This window comes from Crocodylus siamensis, chromosome 4 (genome assembly GCF_052110815.1).
Source record: "Crocodylus siamensis isolate JL-2025a chromosome 4, ASM5211081v1, whole genome shotgun sequence".
NCBI lineage: Eukaryota > Metazoa > Chordata > Crocodylia > Crocodylidae > Crocodylus > Crocodylus siamensis.
In genome coordinates, this window is record NC_143398.1 from 211849520 (window position 1) to 211868508 (window position 18989).

The window sequence follows — 18989 nt, forward strand, 5'->3', positions numbered from 1 at the left end:
AGATTTCTCTAGAGAAACTTGTTTCAGTTCCACTCAGCTGCCCTTTAGCATTCCTGACCACCATAAGGAATGCTTTGTTCCTTCTTCCTCATTTCTCCCCCTACCTCCCATAGAAGCCCAGTGGGAATGAAACCAAATGCACAGCCCACCTATGAAAGTCAGGAAGATTCTTTGGCTCCATTAGAACTGAACACAGAGCTGGTGCAGATCCCTTCCCTTCTGATCATGGCCAGGCAATTTTCAGGGTCAGTAAATCCAGAATGAAACCCATGAAGTTGGGTGGATGCAAAAGATGCAGAAGGCAGGGCCAGAGTTTCATCCTGACAGAGTGAGGTCATGAAGGATAACACTTTGAGGATACTTGCTAGTGGGTTTGAGTTCCTGCATTGTTACTCTCTCTAGTGTCTCATTTAGTTTTTTGTTAGCATTGGCTGTAATAGTTTCACCTTCTTGGGTCCATTACAGTCTCTAATTATTCTTGTGAAGAGATGTTCTTCACATTAATCTTTAATTTGTTTCATCTTGAGCTGAAGGCTATAAAGCTTTGGTTCCATACCTAGCAAATCTGATGATCCCCATGAGGCAATCAGGTATGAAGACTATCTATTCTAAACAAAGCTATTTCTGGAAGGACAAAGTCAAACTATACTAATGACGTACTCAAATTCTAACTTTTGGACAAGGAAGCTAAAATCCATTACTCCAATCCAGGATAGTAATGAGACTATATCTTAGATTTGCTACTTTGCAATGGAATGATAAACTAATTGTAATAAATGAAGTTACTTTGGATTTTCACTAGTGTGAGAAAAACAAAATCTGTAAAAAGATGTAAAATGCAAAAAAATGTAAACAGAACCCCACAAAAAGACGTATTGTTTTATTAGTAAAGAGGGGTAGTTAACCATGTTAGTTTGAAGTCAGGCAGCAGGTAACATAGATTTGCACTTTATAGACTAAATCAGAGATGCATAAGTTGTCATAAGTATTTCATCAGATCTTGTTCCTAGTAGCCATGGATTTAGGTATTGACAGTAGTTGTTCAACTGATTGGCCAACTCATCTAGAATTAGATTAAATCATGACAGAATTTTTATTTCCTTGGTTTTGATTTCAAGAACACACAAAAGAAAGTTCTTATGAATCCTGTTGTAGGTTCACTGCTATTTCCCATCTGCTCCCACTATTATTTTTGTCTTTTGTATTACTGTAGTGCCTAAAAGCTACCCCATGGGAGCTTCTAAAAGAGTCTTATTTCCAAAGGTGACATATATTGAGGCTGTTTCCAAATGGCTGTGTCTGATGGAAAGTCACACATACCACCAGACATCCTTGTAGTAGAAGTTAAGACCTTAGAAAAAGAAAGGGGAGGGGAATTCTATTTTTTTTTAACATTACCCAATATCATTTTTAAGGTATAGAAAATCTATATATATAATAATTCTGCATAAACACACACACATTTCTTTCTTTCTTTCTTTCTTTGTTTATACTACTACTGCATGTATTTATTTATCTGAGTGTGGTATTATTGCATGAAGCATAAAGCAGGAATTACCCTGACATTATCATCTAAATACCTTTAAGGTTGTGACAAACCCTGACAAAGCACAGAAAATTCAAAGATAAGGCTGTCACTCCATCCCTAGCTCATGCCATTGTGCTAAAAAAGGTACCAAAGAATAAGTTAAGGATTGAGCATTCACTCTGAAGTATCTGGCTTTCTAAATATTTGTCTCAAATTCAGGGTTATTCAACATGAGCTTTGTGGTATTTTAGTTTGCTTGAAAAGGAAAGTAAAGGTTATCTAGCATGTATTATTTGTTTGCTGTTCCATTTGTCTGTGTAAATACACTTAAGGTAAATTATTACATGCAAAAACCTAAATAAAAGGAATGTTACTGAGGTTGCAAAATCAAGCACTTGGGATTAGGTTCTAAGCCTGCATGTGCCACAGAGTTGCTGTGCAATGCTAGTCAAGTCATTTAGACCAAATATTTTCACATGGAACTACAAAAGGAATGTCCATACCATTTCCACAGAGCTTCGGAGGCACTGCCAAGAAGCATCCACTGCCCACCTGTTCCTGCTCTGTACGTGCCAAACCTGGAAAAAAGGCAGTGAGACCAGGCTGTGGGTGCCCATGTTGCCACTCTCCGTATCTCTGTCTCTGGCCTGCCTGACAGTGTCAAGGGGGTGTTACTCACAGAGCAGCTCTGCTCCCTCATTTCCAAGTGTGGCCCATGTAGAGCCAAAGCAGGTACATAAGGTGTGCTTCTCATTGTCACATTCAGGAGCAACACAGAAGCAGAATACGCCCTCATTGTATGAGCCTCATTTACTGATTTCCCAGCATGGGAATTTGAAGTCTGATTTGTGGAAGTGCTGAGCACCACAGCTGTAACTAAAGGCAATGGGAGCTCTTTTTTGAACATACAGCAAGTTATCTAATAGTAAGAACTCTAAAAAAACAGTCTCTAGATGGCTCAAATTAGGCACTTTAAATTATTGGATATTTTGACCACAGTGTCTTAGTGCATCAGCTCCAAATTCTGAAATGGCATAAATAATATGATGTCAACTTATTATTGGTGTGATTATTAGTATTTAATGAGTAATGATGACCACTGTAAAAAGTCCATGAGAAAACGAAAAGTTCTGTCTGTATGGATTCTGTGCAATAAATGAAGATTTAGGACCAAATACTGAATAAGGAATTAAAAAAGTAAATTGAATAACTACTGCTCAAGTGAGCATCACCAAATGAGACAAGGGTCCAGTGGAAAATATACTATGTAATTATATTGTAAAACTGTATCAGAGTGCATACACAAAGTCAAAATATGATTTCACAAGCAACCTTAATTATAGCACTTCCTAACTTTTGAGGGCTGTTTTTTGTAAACGTATTAATGTTCTGTTAAAAGAGTTTTGTGAGTAATTTCCTAAGTGTTCAAAATGCAAACTGAAAACTGTAAATTCCATCCTTTGGCCTCATACTGACACCAACACATCATCAGCAGGGCTGGAACTTTTAGATGTAATACATAGACTTTTATCACAAAAGCTTATGAAGTAGCAGCAAGTTGTAGATCAGCACTAGTGAGGGATAAGAAAAATATGAGTAGGTTTCACAGATACCTACTGAAGCAGATGCATGGAAATTCAGGACTTTGGGGTCTGAGGGGGAATAAGTATAGGAACGCAGACACTTTGGCCCATTTTCCTTTTATGCACAATTACTCCAGTCCTCTACCTGCCAACCTATCTTTGTCCCAAAACTTGCAGTGACTTCAAAAGATGAAGCATATAATCCTTTGCTAAATCTCAGTCCATCAGTAAGATATTTATATATTTCAAAATGTAGTTGAAGAATGAATTGGTGGCTAAATTAAGTGTCCTTTTAATCTAGAAGGATAAAGGACTCACAGTAGTAAAGATTATAAGTGAAAAACACAGGTTAGTTTAATGAGATGTTCAAGGACTTGTATAATTCTTGTTGAAGGATAATGTACAGGGAAAAAGAGTACCAATTCAGTAGCTCCTGCTCACTCTTGTTTCAGTACAGCACGTTCTTTCTTATTGTGGTACTAAAGAAACCATGGTTTTCACCACCTTCAACTAGTGGTCCTCTAAAACTGATCTAAAACCAAAGACAAAGAGGTCTGCATGGATGTGGTTTCCCCTCATTATGTAATTCTATCCATTCAGTTCTCATTGGCCCTTAGCAGCAAAGATTGTATGGAGTTGTAGGTAGCCTTGAAAGTGTTCTTCAATGAGAACTCCATTCCAAAAGCCCACAAAGCAAGCCTAAACAGCCCAGAGAGGGAGAGCAGTACCAGTTAACACCACATATGGATGTGTTAACTTTATTATTCTCATATATAAGTCCAAGGAAGATAGAAAACATAGTCAATTCTTGGCAGTTTCTTGACTTAGACGCATACACAGATCCCTCCAACCTCTCCAGCCTCTCCAGAGCTACAAACTTACAGATCCCACCGGCATTTGACATAATTGTAAAACTTTCTTCTTCTGTAACTGTGGGTTCCCCAACAAATGTGCAGTGAGGCCCCATTATTATAAATGAAAACTGCTTAGTAAGAATGCAAGGGCTTTGCTGTCATTAAAATTAGCCATTGAAAAACAAAACATTAAAACAGCTTCCTCATGAGAAGAGAATATTTGAGTTCCCAAAAATACCATCTGTAATTGACTTTTACTGAGAATAAGATGCATCAGCTTTCTGCATTGATCAGTTCCCCAGGTAGCCTTTCTTGTTATCCTTTCTTGGTGCCTGTCAAATACTGAATACAGATCTGAAACTACAGCTTGTTCTAAGGAGTTCTAAAGGTTCCCGCAGAAGTTAGAAGGAATCACAGTATGAGGGAGTGAGTAGCAGAGAAAAAAATCTTTATGTGCTTAGAAACATCCGTACATGAAGTCTTTAATAAGATTAATATTTAAGATTATTCTCACTCTTTGTGGCAGCAGTCTTAAATATTTAGGATTAGTTTCAGTGTTCATGTCTGTCTGTTTTAAATGTTTCTATGGCATGTATTATCATTGTATGTAGGTGCTGAACAAGTAATGTAGGTGTCCAATGACTTCTCCTTGGTAGAATTCAAAGTGAATTCTCCAAATTCAAGAAACTTTTCAAGGGGTCTTAAGGTGTGCTCATGTTCTCCTCTCCTGATTTGGCAGATTCTCCGCTCCTGATTTGGCAGATACACATTGATGAATGTAGGATGTGCTTGCAGTATGGTCTAAAAATAGTGAGGCTTAGTCTTTTCCTTTAAAGACTATTTTGAATCTGGGCAATCTTTAGTGGATATATTTTATCTTTTTAGCTCATAAATTGTTTCTGAAGCCTTGTTAGGTATAATGTGCTTAAAGAGCACAGCTGTATATGAAGTTCAGGGTTGGAAAAGTGGTAAGTAAGGTAACATAGATAGCACAGGTGATGGTAGGGGGAACATGGGGGGACATGTGCCCCCCATGAGATTGGCCCCCAACTCAGCACCGCTCAGGATGAGGCAGTTTTTTTGCCACATGGGATGGTGGCGTGTTGGGGCGGGGGGGCACTAAGCTGTGATACAGAAGTATAAAGTGGATATGGGGCTTTTGGCCCACCCCACGCCCACCCCCAGGCCTGCCCACAAATTTTGCACCCCCCAGACTTGGGAGGCACCAGTCACCCCTGATAGATAGTGGTATATATGTAGAAGGCAGGATTGATTTGCACTTTATAGAATAACTAAAGCAGATGTCTATCTATATCTATATCTTTATATGGATAGATACAGATATATAAATAGATATATATAGCTATATATAACTATATATATAGTTAATAGATAGATAGATGGATAGATATAGATATTAAGCCTATGTGAAGCAGCTAGTATTCAATTTGGATTCGGCCGATTCGGGGGACAGTGACTCATTTTGGTGATTCAAATCACTGTCCTGAATCTGATTCAGAGATTCAGCTGCTGCCAAAATGACCGAATCTCCAAATTGGCCACATCCCTACCACTCTCCCAGACCTGTCAATGGCTGCCTGCCTGGCTCCAGCTCCCAGCTCTTTCAAAAAAAGCCTGGCTGCTGCCAGATGGGGGAGGGCGGTATGATCGCCACTGCCCCACACTGCCCTGTGCTGCATGGAGGGCTCTGTCATGAGTTCCTATCCCCAGCCCACTGTCCCAGCCCTAGCTCCCAGCTCTTAAAAAAACAATATCCCCCATCCACTGGCTGCTCCCAGGTGGGGTGACATTCTTCACTGCCCCCCCACTGCCCTAAGCTGTGTGGGGGGCTCTGCCATGAGTCCCCTGGCCCCCACTTAATCTTCCAGCACCTTCACATGGCTTCCCGACTTGGCCCCAGTTCCTGGCTCATTAAAAAAAAAAAGCCCCAGACTTACCAGCTCCTCCCAGGCAGGGGGGCAATCCCCACCCAAAAGCCCCAAAGCTCCTGCAGCAGCTGATGATACTGTGGCTTTTTTTTTTTAAAGAGCCAGGAGCTGGCACCAAGCAGGGCAGCCATGGTGGGGCTGGGAGAGCGGGAGGGGGTCAGGGGCTCATGACAGAGCCCCCCCATGCAGCGTGAGGCAGTGGGGGGCAGTGGAGATGCCCCCCCACCTGGCATCAGCCAGTGAATGGGGGCTTTTATTTAAAGAGCCGGGAGCTGGGGCCAAGTGGGACAGCCATGTGGGAGATGGGACAGTAGGCGGTGGTCAGGGGCCACTTGGAAGGTCTGAGGGAGCAGGCAGAGGTTGGGGCCCGGTAGGGGTCCCCCCATGGTTCCCTTCCTGTTCCTCCAGCCCCACCTCCCCTGCCCCCTACTTACCAGCATAGAGTCCGGGTCCAGCTCCCTGCAGCAGTGAGCAGGAACTTCCCAAATCTCCAAAGCTCTCCGAATCCTTTTTGAATCAATTCATAGAACTTTGAATTAATTTCAGACCTTTTAATTGGTGTCCTGATTCAATTTGGATTTGGAGATTAGGTGACTGAATTGGCTGAATTTTCTCTAAATTGAATCAGCACCTGAAGCTTTGCACAGCCCTAATAGATATATAGAGTCTGCAAATGTGTAGCATAAGCTTTGTGAGCTGAATCTCACTTCATCAGATGCTGTGAAAGGATGTGCAGAAAACAGAGTATAAGGAGAGAGAAATTAGAATACAGCAGATAAGGGAGGGAGAAGCAGAGGTAGAAAGCGGTAGCGCTGGAAAAAACACATAACCAAGCAGTAAATCCATATGTCACAGGCCAGCTGGGCACTGTGATTGTATCAATTCAGTTTCAGGCTGACTGGGTGCTGCAACAGTATCAGCCATTGGGCTGTTTGGTTCAGGATCAAGGAGGCAGAGTTGGGAGTGAAGCAATGGCAAATTTATTATATTTTACACAACACAACAGTTAACAGAAAGATAAATGTGATAAGCAGATAATGCAACATTAAAGAGCTAATAATAAATAATAACAACAGATAATAACAACAGATATATCAATCTGTTGCAAGCCAACTGGGCACTGCGAGGGTATCAGCCACTGGGCTGTTTAAAACAACAGATAGATAACTTATTGATAGTCCCTCAATGCCAGGTGCGCAACAGGTGATTCCAGTGAAGTCAGGCATCCCCAATCGATGTTGTTGAAGGGATTACCGGGGAAGGTCCGTTGATCAGGATCCAATCCTCACTCACACCAGGAGTCCAGGTCCAGGTTTGGAAAAGTAATTACCATCCTGTTCCCTCCTTCCTGCTGGTTATCTGATGCACGTGCTTTTTGTACCTAGTCTTATGCTAATCTGTTGGCTTTAGAGCCACTCACAATCTTGCCCTATAGCTGTTACCCTATGGGATTAAAAGGTGTTAAAAATTATTATAAAAGATTACTACCCAAACTTGGTTTTATTTAATAAGCAAATTACAGTGCAGCATCTTCAGGTTTGAAATTAACATTACTCCGCTTAAATTGAACCCCTTTACCATCTCTGACTATGCTTTTTTGAGATGTACTTTCCTCGAATGTGCTGGGTATGCCAGGCGGTTGAATCCAGTTTTTATCATCAAGGCTGAACTCTGAGAAAAAAACATTAGGTCAGCTAATCTTACAGCTATAGCTTTGTCTTTGGGGCCTAGTTAGTTTTACAAACAGTTACAAATTACATTTCGGTTAAACTTATGGCAGGCAAGTTACGTTTGCAGGTTACAAACTTACAAGCTTTAAATTAGACAAAAATTTCAAATGCCTCCAAGAAGCACATATTTATTGCTTATTAATTTTTTTGGTTCTGACACACCCATAGGAACAAGGAGTCACAAACACTAATCCAAGTAATGGAATAAGAATCCCTAGTTGCTGTTTAAACTATACTTAACACAATCCAGCCTGTAGATAATATTTTGTTCTGTAATTTCCCATTCAGATCAGTATTTAAAAGTTTGCTGTATGAGAACAGCCCTCTCAGGTCAGCAATAGAGTGTCCAGAGAGATTAAAGTGTTCTGCCACATATCTTTCTCTAGCTGATGTCAGACCAGTGTTCATTCATTCTGTCATGTAGGGATCACCCACAGCAGCAAGGGGGCAACTTAAGCAGGTGGTGTATATGGCACTGGTGTAGTTGTAAGTGAATGAACCTTGCATGATATAATGCATGTTATTCAGCCCAGTAATGATGTGGTCAGTATTGATGTTGGGGCACAGAAGGGAAGGCCTGGTTTCTTGGTTAGAGTGGGAGTTAGGTAGCCTATTGCTTGGAAGACACTGTTTGAGATTGGAAGGTTGCCTGTAAGCCAGAACTGGTTTGTCCCCCATGAATACTTTAAGATATTATTAAAGACCTCCAACCCTCCCGGAAAAAGATGGCATATCTCCAGGGGTTTAAGCAGGGACTGTAGGTGGCAACTGGAGAGACACTGTTGTTCTTGTCCCCAGTTTAGTATTGTAGCAAGTCAGAGTGGGGTCTGAGTCTGGCTTTGTTGATTTAAGTGGCTACAATTTTGTGGTTGTAATTGTAGGAATCCCTGCTCCTATTCTTAAGGTATATATCCTGGTCAGTGAGATCAGAACAGATATGGTTGTAATACAGAACTTGGCTCTAGATGTTGGATTTAGTGGTGTGCCTAGGATGAAAGCTGGTGGCATGAAGGTAGCTGGGTGGTATATAATACCAAGGTCTCATCATAAAAAGGAGTTACTATAAAAGAAATCTGACAAGATTGTTGAATTAATCTATTAATAAATATAGAATGATTTAATGATTACTCAGGACCAAATTTACAAAAATTAATATATTTTGGTGTCCCGATTTAAAACTGATACTGGGTGCATCTACATGTGGAATTAATGCAATTGAATAAACTGTGGCATAGTTCATGCATCTTCATAAGTGCATCTGCAGGTGCCGCCAGGACAACTGTACATTGAGCCCATTTGGTATAGCTGAAAATGGAAGGCAGCCTAGTGTGTCACCCTGCCAACCCAGGGCTGTTCCAACCCAGCTCAATGTGCTGCAGAGGGGCTGGCTAGGACACAATGGTGCTCCAGTACAGGGCTAGCCAACAGGCAGCCCCCACACTGAAGCACCCTTGTGCCCCAGTCATCCCTATCAGAGTCTACCCACATTTCATAGATTCATATATGCTAGGATTGGAAAGGACCTCAACAGATCATCGAGTCAGAGCCCCTGCCTGGGAAGGAAAGAGTGCTGGGGTCAGATGACCCCAGCCAGATGTCTATCCAGCCTTCTCTTAAAGACCCCCAAGGTAGGGGAGAGCACCACCTCCCTTGAAAGCCCATTCCAAATTCTCACCATCCTTACCATGAAGAAGTTCTTCCTGATGTCTAGCCTAAATCTGCTCTCTGTCAGTTTGTGACAATTGTTCTTTGTGACCCCAGGAGGCGCACTGGTGAACAGAGCCTCTCCCATTCCTTGATATTCCCCCTTAATGAATTTGTAGGTGGCTACAAGATCACCTCTCAGCCTTCCCTTGTGGAAGCTGAAGAGGTCCACATCCCTTAGTCTCTCCTCATAGGGCTTGGTCTACAACCCCTTAACCATAAACATGGACCTCCTCTGGACCCTCTTGAGCTTATCCACATCCTTCTTAAAGTATGGCACCCAAAACTAGATGCGGTACTCCAACTGTGATCTAACCAATGCTGTACAGAAGGGATGTATCACTTCCTTGGTGATACTTGATAAAGTCTGGTTAATTTTGCTGATGATTTCATCACACTTATGACTCATGTTCATCTTTATGTCCACTATGACTCTGAGATCCCTTTCTGCTTCTGTGCTGCTGAAAGTGTCATTTCCCAGCCAGCAGGTGTGCTCGAAATTTTTATGCCCTAGGTGCAGCACTCTGCATTTGTCCTTGTTGAACTGCATCCTATTGAGTTCTTCCCACTTTTCCATCCTGTCCAGGCCACCTGAAATCGTTCCCTACCCTTTGGTGTGTTCACTTCACCATACAATGTAGTATCATCTGCAAACTTGGACAGAGTACACTTTACACCCACATCCAAGTCACTGATGAAAACATTGAAAAGTACAGGTCCAAGGACTGAGCCCTGTGGGACCCCACTGCCCACATCCTTCCAGGTTGATGCTGACCTGTCCACTACCACTCTCTGGGTGTGACCCACAAGCCAATTTGCCACTCACCAAACTGTGTAATCATCTAAGTCACAGCCTCTTAATTTATTTATGAGAATGGGATGAGATACCTTACCTAAAGCTTTCCTAAAATTCAAGTAAATGACATCTACCTCTACTCCTGCATCTAAGTGTTTTGTGACCTGGTCATAAAAAGAAACCAGATAAGTCAGGCATGATCTACCTACAACAAATCCATGCTGTTTGCCCTGCTGCATCATTTTTCCTGCTAGACTCACATGATCCTTAATCATTTTTTCAAAGACTTTTCCAAGGATGGAGGCGAGACTGACTGGACTATAATTACTTATGTAACCCAGGAACACCCAAGGGTGTGCCCGTCCTCAATTTGAAGGGATAGATGAGGCAGGCGACAGTGCTGTGAGAGGGACACCAGTGATTTGAGCATAGGTCCCTCTTTCCTCTATAGAGTCAACTCCACGCCAATGCTCTTAACTTTTTATAGTTTATTGAATTATAATATACATATTATTTCTTATTCAATATATATATAGGTAAATATTCTAATAAATAACAAAAGAAAACTTTCTTCCTCCAACTCGGGAAATCCTTCTGAGGGGTCATGGCCATCACCTGGCCCATGGGTCTCCTCCTGGCTTGGGAATCCTCAGGGATCCACATCGATTCCCACAACTAGAGAATCTCAGAGTCTCAGATCCTCCTTCCTCCCCTTCTTGAAAATAGGGACCACATTGGTCCTTTCCCAGTCTATCGGAACCTGAACCAAGCACCACAAGCACTCAAACAGCCCGCCAGTGGTTCTGCTGTGAGCCTGACCGGTTCCTTCAGTACTCTCAGATGCAGCTCATCTGGGCCTGTTGACTTAAGCACATCCAGTCCATCCAAGTGACTCTGCACCAAGTCAGCATCAACAATTTTGGTGTAATATTGGTGCATTAAATAATGCTGCCACCACAGGATAGAAGGTGTGTCTACAAGTACTAACCTATGGCAAAGTTAATTATTTTTCTGTGGCCTAATAGGGGCACATGTGTAGGTGCTGAGACTTTACTGCAGAGATAATTACATATCACCACAGTAAACACTGCATGGATATATACCCACTGGGCACATCTACATGTGATACTAATTCACAGTAGACTTACTGAACAGTAAAATACTGCACAGTAGGCCTTCCTGGGATGTCTATACATGCTACCTGTTGGGAGCAGATTTGCTCCCACACTACTCTGCCTGCTTGCAGCAGGCAGGGGGAGCTGTAGGATCCCCCAGATGCTAGCCTGGGAGCTGGTAAGGGGTATGGGGCCAGTTGCAGTGGGCATGGGGGCAGGAGAACTCTAGCCCCAGGAAGGGATGCATCCTGGAGGTGGTTCTCTTCACCATGCACATCAAAGGGTTCCCAGCTTCTACTCACCCTCTGGAGCTGCCAGCTCCATGTCAGGAGCCAGGACAGGGTGCAGAGAATTCCCCAGTCTCAGTGCAGCTTGGCTCCCAGCTCCTGGGAGGGGAGAGAGGGGGCTGGGGAATTGAGCAGTGCAAGGACTGGGGACAGAAAACTCCCTCTCCCCTGTGGCCCCCTACTGTCTAGGCTGACTGGAAGAAAATTTGCTCCCAGTCAACAGCTACATGAGTGTCTACAGTGTCTACACAACTATTATTGCACAGTATCTACTCTGCAAGTTGTTTACTATCTGTATTTACAGGTAGTACCTAACGGCACAGTAATCTAATTTACTGTAGTATATGGTGCGCACATGCACATGGTGACACTTAGTCTACTGCTCAGTAGAGCATCTTGTGTAGACCCACCCACTGTGACCTTTAGTTCTGCCTGTCATGTGGACTAAATACTTATTATTGTAGCTTTCCACTAGTGAAAGGCAAGGGAACTTCCATACAATAAACTTTCATATTAAAATAATTCTAAAAGATTATTTTGACTATTAAGATTAAAGAAAGTGAATGTGAAGAACTATTAGTCTGTCCTTAATTCTTTCATTGTGCTGAACAAAGGTATTGCAACACACATGATACATAAAATTCCCCGGTGTTCAGAGACCTTTGCAGAATTCCACCCTGTTCCAGGTTGTTAAAAATAGAGTTCCAGGTGCCGATTTCTAAATTTCACAGCATTTGATGATTGCCTTCAGAGTCAAATATTCTGCCTAGCCATAACTAAATTTCCATTTTCTTCATTCATAATTTAAGTATTTTGGATATAGGAACACAGCAGCACCTGGAAATCAAAAGCACCTTCCTCTAATCATTTAATTTGTATCATAGTATCATAGTATTAGGGTCAGAAGGGACCTAAACAGATCATCAGGTCTGACCCCCTGCCCCAGGCAGGAACGGGTGCTGGGATCATATCACTGTGGCCAAATATCTATCTAGTCTGCTCCTGAAGACGCCCAAGGTAGGAGAGAGCACCACCTCCCTTGGGAGCCTATTCCAGAGCCTGGGAGCCCTAACTGTAAAGCAATGTTTCCTGATGTCCAGCCTGAACCTTCTCTCTAATTATTTGTGTCCAGGACCAGTTAGGTAGAAAAACTGCAGTTATTTACATTTGCCAATTTTGGATGCAAAAGGAAAGACTAACACTTAAAAATATGGTCCTTAATATTATTTAAATAAAGTTGGTGTGCATATATTCTATTTTTATTGAAAAATAAATCTACTGAAGCTCATAATAATTTCTCCTATAATAAGGATTTGCACATCCATAGAGCTTTGGGTCTGAAATTCTTGAAGTCAATGTATTAAAAATCACCAACCTTATGAACTGGGTACATGGTATTATCTCTGAACTCATAACTATTTATGAATAATGAATGGAAAATGTTATACAAATATAGCATAGAAATGCAATCATTATTTTTAGATAGGAAAACACACAGAATTGTGAGAGAGACAAAAGACTGGAAAAACTAGTTCTCTTCATATCCAGGACAGGGATTTAACTGCTATAACAAAGTATCTCAGAGGATTCTAACCCATTTTATTACTGTTTTCCTTGATTTTGTATTTTCTGTGCTACAGCTACATCAATTGGGACGGCTTTCACCATGAGTACAGAGCAGGGATCAAACTTGCATCTCTAGATCTGTAACAAGATGCTTTAATTGCTCTGTCAGCAAGCCCTACCCCTTGTGACCGTGGCTCTAATTAAATATGAAGCAAATAAGTGTCTACATATCTTGTGTTGTTCTGTGAATTTTACACACTGGTCAGATCTACATGAGATGCTACTGCACAGTTGATACTGCACATTTATTTAGCACTTGTATTAGCAAAATAAATAAATGTGCAGTAACTGCAGTTACTGTACAGTAGCGCTGGCAAACATCTTCAAAGTGATGCTACTGCACAGTAGCATATTAGAACTGTCTGTACTGTGACATGCTACTGTGTAGTATTTTTTGGCTACCGTGCAGTCAGCATCTCATGTAGATACATCCATTGTCTACAATATTTGCTTTGATACCAAATGAAAAACTTTGATTACTGGAATGGGGAATAAAACTTCCCTGGTTTATGTTGCCCTGCTCAAAGTCTGCCTTAAACAATGACTCACACTTCCTGACAAGACAGGTGGAAAGGATATGCATGTCTTTGTGTGCAGAGATGTGCAATTTGTGTGTCAACATTTTTTGTACAGTTTTGAAAACACTTCTTCCATAGTCATTTGATGGTGGTGGTGTTCACAGACTTCTTTCTTACCTCATTGTTTGCTGTTTTGGTGTATCGCTGGTTATCTAAGTCATATCTTACTGTTTCTACTTGTAGTTTGGACAGCTGATATTTTAAATGGAACAATAATAAATAGCCAATAGAGAATTCTATCAGTCACTTTTGCTAGTGGGTATATATGGATACTCATATAGAGACTACCATCCTCCAACCAATTCCTGCAAACAAAACCATTTCCACATGAATATCAAACACAAAAGGGGACCATGATGGATGAACCAAACATCTGCTAGGAGTGGAGTGCAAGTTTGCAAAACAATCTTCAGCATTAAGTCAACCCTGCTTCATAGTCACCGTGTAAAACTTCTCAGGAACTGGTTGACTTGATGCAGCATAAATTGATGCAGTAGGATTTTAAAAGGAAATGGAAAATGTTGTGCCCATAGAGCATATTTGTAGTTATGCAATACATGTTAATGATAAAGATTATCTGCCTTGGTTTGGGATGTGAATCATTTTTTTGCAGGGGTTAGGAAGTTATACACTTTGTCTCCTACACAAAATTAAATGAGATATACATCTAAATGATAACAAGGGTAGGGAAGAAAAGGGAAAAGTTTGCCATTTTCTGAAGCAGCAGGTTAGAAAACTAGTCCAATTCAGCAAGACACATTTTAGGTAACAAATACCAGTACTATTAAAAATGCTATTCCACTTTTACTAGTATCAACATCTGCAGCAGTATGAAATGTAAAATTAAAGTTTATATGTGATACTATTTACTGAACTGTAATGAACTTTAGTAATTACTTGGTGAGTATGAGAAGTAAGAAAATGTATGATCCATAGTAATTGGTACACTTAAAAAGATTCACAAAAGTACTGTAAGAAAAAAACATTTCAGGGATATATATTTGTTGCACAGCTCATATGTCCATTTCCTCCCTTTTTCCCCAGGTGAGGGGGGGACTTGGTATGGGGGAAGAAGCAGGCCTTCCCATAGTTTGTAGGAATTAAAGGGTTTTATTATTTTTCAGAGTTGCTGATGTCTTCATAAGTCAGGACTTTTCAGTGTCATTCAGTTCATTCGTGCTGTTTGTTTGGCAGACACCCAAAACACATTGCAGGCTAACATGAGTTTCACAAACAGTGCAAATTATGTTTGTATAGGTGTTTGTCAAAGCAGGAGAATATAGAATAATCAGTCTCAAAAAAATGTTTCTAGCTATATAAATCAGAAAGTAAAACCTATGTTATTAGAAGATGGTAAGGAATAAGGGTCATTCTGCAGGGAATACATTTTTTTTTAATTGTCAAAATCTTTTTTTCAGTCGAATAGAAAGGGAAAGGTGGGGTGAGGAATTGCAAGTCTGTGTGATGAAGGCTGAACTTATGTGCTTATCCTTGTACTAAAAAAAGACTTAGCAGGGAAAAGCCATTTCTCTCATCTGAAACATTCATTACAACTCAATGACATGGTTTCATTAGAAAAGGGCAGAAATGGTAGTGCCCCATCTAAATAAAGAATTACCTAGAGACTACTTGTAATGTATTTCAGCTGAACTGCCCTATGTACTCCATTAGCTCCTGTTGCTGAGAAACAGATAAAGAATGCACTTTCCATTTTTTATTCATATTTTAGCCACACAAGATCATGGTATTGTTCTCAGTGCATTAGTATATGTTATAATTATTTACGCAGATGATTTTCTGTCCAAATGAAAACCTTTTTGGAGCAACTTCAATACAAAGGCATGGTAAAATTTCTGACCACAGCAACACAACTAGCAGATGCAATAATCTCTCTACCTACAAGGCTGTATGTTATGACACTGGAAAAAATGGACAAAAGTTAACGTCCTTAACTCTGGAAGGTACCTACATGATAGCATTGGCAAGAGCCTTCCCTTCATGTATTCCAGTCTTTTGTTCCAATGTTAGGTGCCCACTACACTTGCTGCAGGGACATCTAGCACCCAATATGCTACCAACTGTATCAATGCAAATCCAGATAAACTGTAATGAGATTAGTGGAACCACATCAGTTTTACAGCAGTGTAACTGAGGGCAAAGTCTGGCTAACTGCCTATGGATGTTGCCAAATGAAGCAGATCAGCTGTGCTGGAAAGTGTCTTGGCGCACCTGATCCATTTCATTGGGCAAAACATATATTGCCCACTCTTCTGGAAGGTCAGGCCCCTGCTACTCCTGGAGCTTCAGGTGCTAAATCCTGTGGGGGCAACACGCCCCATCTGCAAATGGGGAAACGCAGGCAGATGCCCTGGGGTTCAGGGGCCTGATCCTGTGTGCCCAGGGAATTTCTCTAGGGATCAGGCCCTTGAAGCCCCTAGTACTCCTTCCTGGGATGATTGGAGAGAGCAGGCATCTCCAGGCTGCCCATGCACTCCTGCCTTAAAACAAACTCATCCACCACAGAATAGTGGCATGCCTCTAGGATGTAACTTTTTGTCATGGCCACAAATTTGGGTTTCTATGGTGCAGCAAAGGGCATGGATCTCTGTTTGCTTTTGCTTTGTTCTGCTATAAACATTTTTATGCCAGCAACAAGGTGGCATCTGGTTGCAGCCTTATAGTGATTGGTACATAAATATTTTAGATTTATCTGCCCTTTCCACTTCAGCCACTATGTGATTTGTCTAGTCTGTGTTAAAATAGCCTCAATAACCTCCCTTTGTAAACACATAAAATCACAGGATCATCATAAATTAGGGCTGAAAAGTACCTCATGAGGTCATCTAGTTTAGCCCCTCTGCTCAAGGCAGGATCATCTCTGATTAAACCATCCCAGTCAAGTTTCTGTCTAAACTGCTCTTGAAAATATGTACTCAATCAATCAGTGTTTAAAAATAGCCTATGTCTGTTCTGATTGATTCACAAATTTTTGTAAGCATAAGAAATTGTCAAAAATGTGAGAATTTCAAACATTTGCTTTAGGGTCTTTTTACAGTTTCAGTTTGATGCAAAATGAGTAATTAATCTTATTAGTGCCTCGTTACACCTCATGCTGAAAGCCACACAAATGTCTATTGGCTTAGTGTTGATAAGCTTAGTGGAACAGTCGCACTTTAAGGGGAAAAAACCGTCTCTGGGTGTCCTTCACCTGCACAGCTGAGACTTGCCACTAGAGGCTTGATGAGCAGGAGCAGGACTAGGAGCTAGGAGCAGGACGAGCTCACTGCTCTCGGTGGGAGCAGAGCCAATCTGAGTGGTTGGGAGCAGCACTCCTGCCACCAGGCACTCCAGAGCTGCAGTGCTCACTCTACCCAACATGCCCATGGGGCAAGGCACTGTTCCTCTGGCCCCACTGCACCCCAGGATCTTCACTCACCCTGACTCAGGAAGGGCCACTGCATCCTGGGATGCTGGAGGACTTCAACTTGAGTGAAAGAGCTGTGGAGAGTGGCCATGCCCTAATGAAACAGAAGGAAAATTAGGTGGATTAGAGATAATCCTGCCCTGGAGTGGTATAACTTTAAACCAAATAATGAGTGTTTTAAGTCACTTAAAAAAGTACTAACGTGCAGCCAATCCAGGGGTCAAGAGCTCCAGAAGTCATCTAAAATTACTGTGTAACAAGGCCCTTAGACTGAGAGTGACTGCTATAAAATGCAGTTCCCTCATTCACTTCCAAAGGAAAACTTGTGGTGTAAGGGGAAGCAAAGGGGATTGAAATTTCCATTAGAATCTTTTTATGTACCTTTCTCCCCAGTTGTCCCATCTGCAGATGGGATGGCCATCTATAGAATCAGCCACAAACCCTTGAGAGCCACACAAGGGCAAGTTCTCTGCATCCGTTCCTCACCTGAGCACCACTGCTGAGCCACCTACAGGTATGGCTTCACCCCATAAAGACAAGTATCTTTATAAAAAAGATTACCACAGAAGTACATTGATTTCCTTTGAAGATTCATTTGAAATAAACGCAGGTGTGGGCCATTCACCTTGATCTCACCCCCGTCTTAGTCAGCATCACCTGCAATCTCACTAAGGTAGATCTCTGGATTTAGGAGATAAATGCCCAGATTTTGAAGGAGGTGAGATTTGATTGGTGCCGGAATGGTGCCCTATATATGCAGATCTCCTAAAGGTAGATCAGGCCGCAATTCACTTTTCTTGTGGACAGTGACCAGAAAACATTATTAAAGGAGAAGAAACAACCAAGGAAAAATATTTAATGCTGTATTAACCATTGTAGTGATGATTACAGTCATTCCAGAATTATGTTGACTAGTAATTAGCAGCAAGCAGATGGGGAATCATGCTGTCTCCCCAGGAAGTTAATGCAAACTAGTTACAGTATTTATATCTTATTGAGACTACCCTGCTAAAATGTGTTCTAAATACATTTTTCAGGACTGAAATAATCTCAACATGTATGTTAAAAATAGGCAAGTTAAAATACTGGATTTGAAATCATCCAATAAAACTCACTTTAAGTGTTTTACTAAAGACAAATAAAGAGGTCTCTGTACTGGTATTTAATCTACAACCATTGTTGGCTTTAATCCCTGTTTTATTTCTTTTTTCAGTTTATAATAAATTTTTAAAAGGCACCTACCCAACTTCTTTGCTATGAATGAAAATACAGCTGCACAAAAGGATTAAACTACAGCTGTTTATCACCCATTATTAACCAAAGAGGAATTCTACATTCAGCCAAAGTCCTTCTTGCCATACACACCAGCCTTGTCATGTCTTTTTCTTCCCCAAAAGTCAGGGAAATAGATAAACTTTGAAGTCACCCTAAGAAGGTGGTGCTGTCGCCATCCTTGGAGGTGTTCAAGGGAGGCTGGATAAGCACCTCATTGAGCTAGTATGAGTGCTTTAACCTTGCCGCTTGGCAGGGAACCAGACTTGATGATCTTACAGGTCCCTCCTGGTCCATTGACTCTATGACTCTAAGAATAAACAGAACTAGGATATTTTGGACCAAGTCTAGGCCAGTAGTTTCTAAAAGTGAGAACCTCCCACAGAAAATGCTAGCGGCCCTCTTCTATTTATTATTCCTTCCCCATCCCAATTATCTCTGCTAAACATGAGTGTGGCACTAATGCCCAGAATATATGACCCTTTGATGAGGTTTGCCCCAAGCCATTTAGGGCTTTCTGTGTCAAAATATACATCTTAAGCT

The 18989-nt window shown here is 41.3% G+C and overlaps 1 protein-coding gene across 1 annotated transcript in view; it reads left to right on the plus strand.

Moving 5' to 3' along the window:
* KCNH7 (potassium voltage-gated channel subfamily H member 7) overlaps positions 1-18989 on the plus strand; it is a 394806-nt gene that overhangs the window by 359927 nt on the left and 15890 nt on the right. The window lies entirely within an intron of this gene.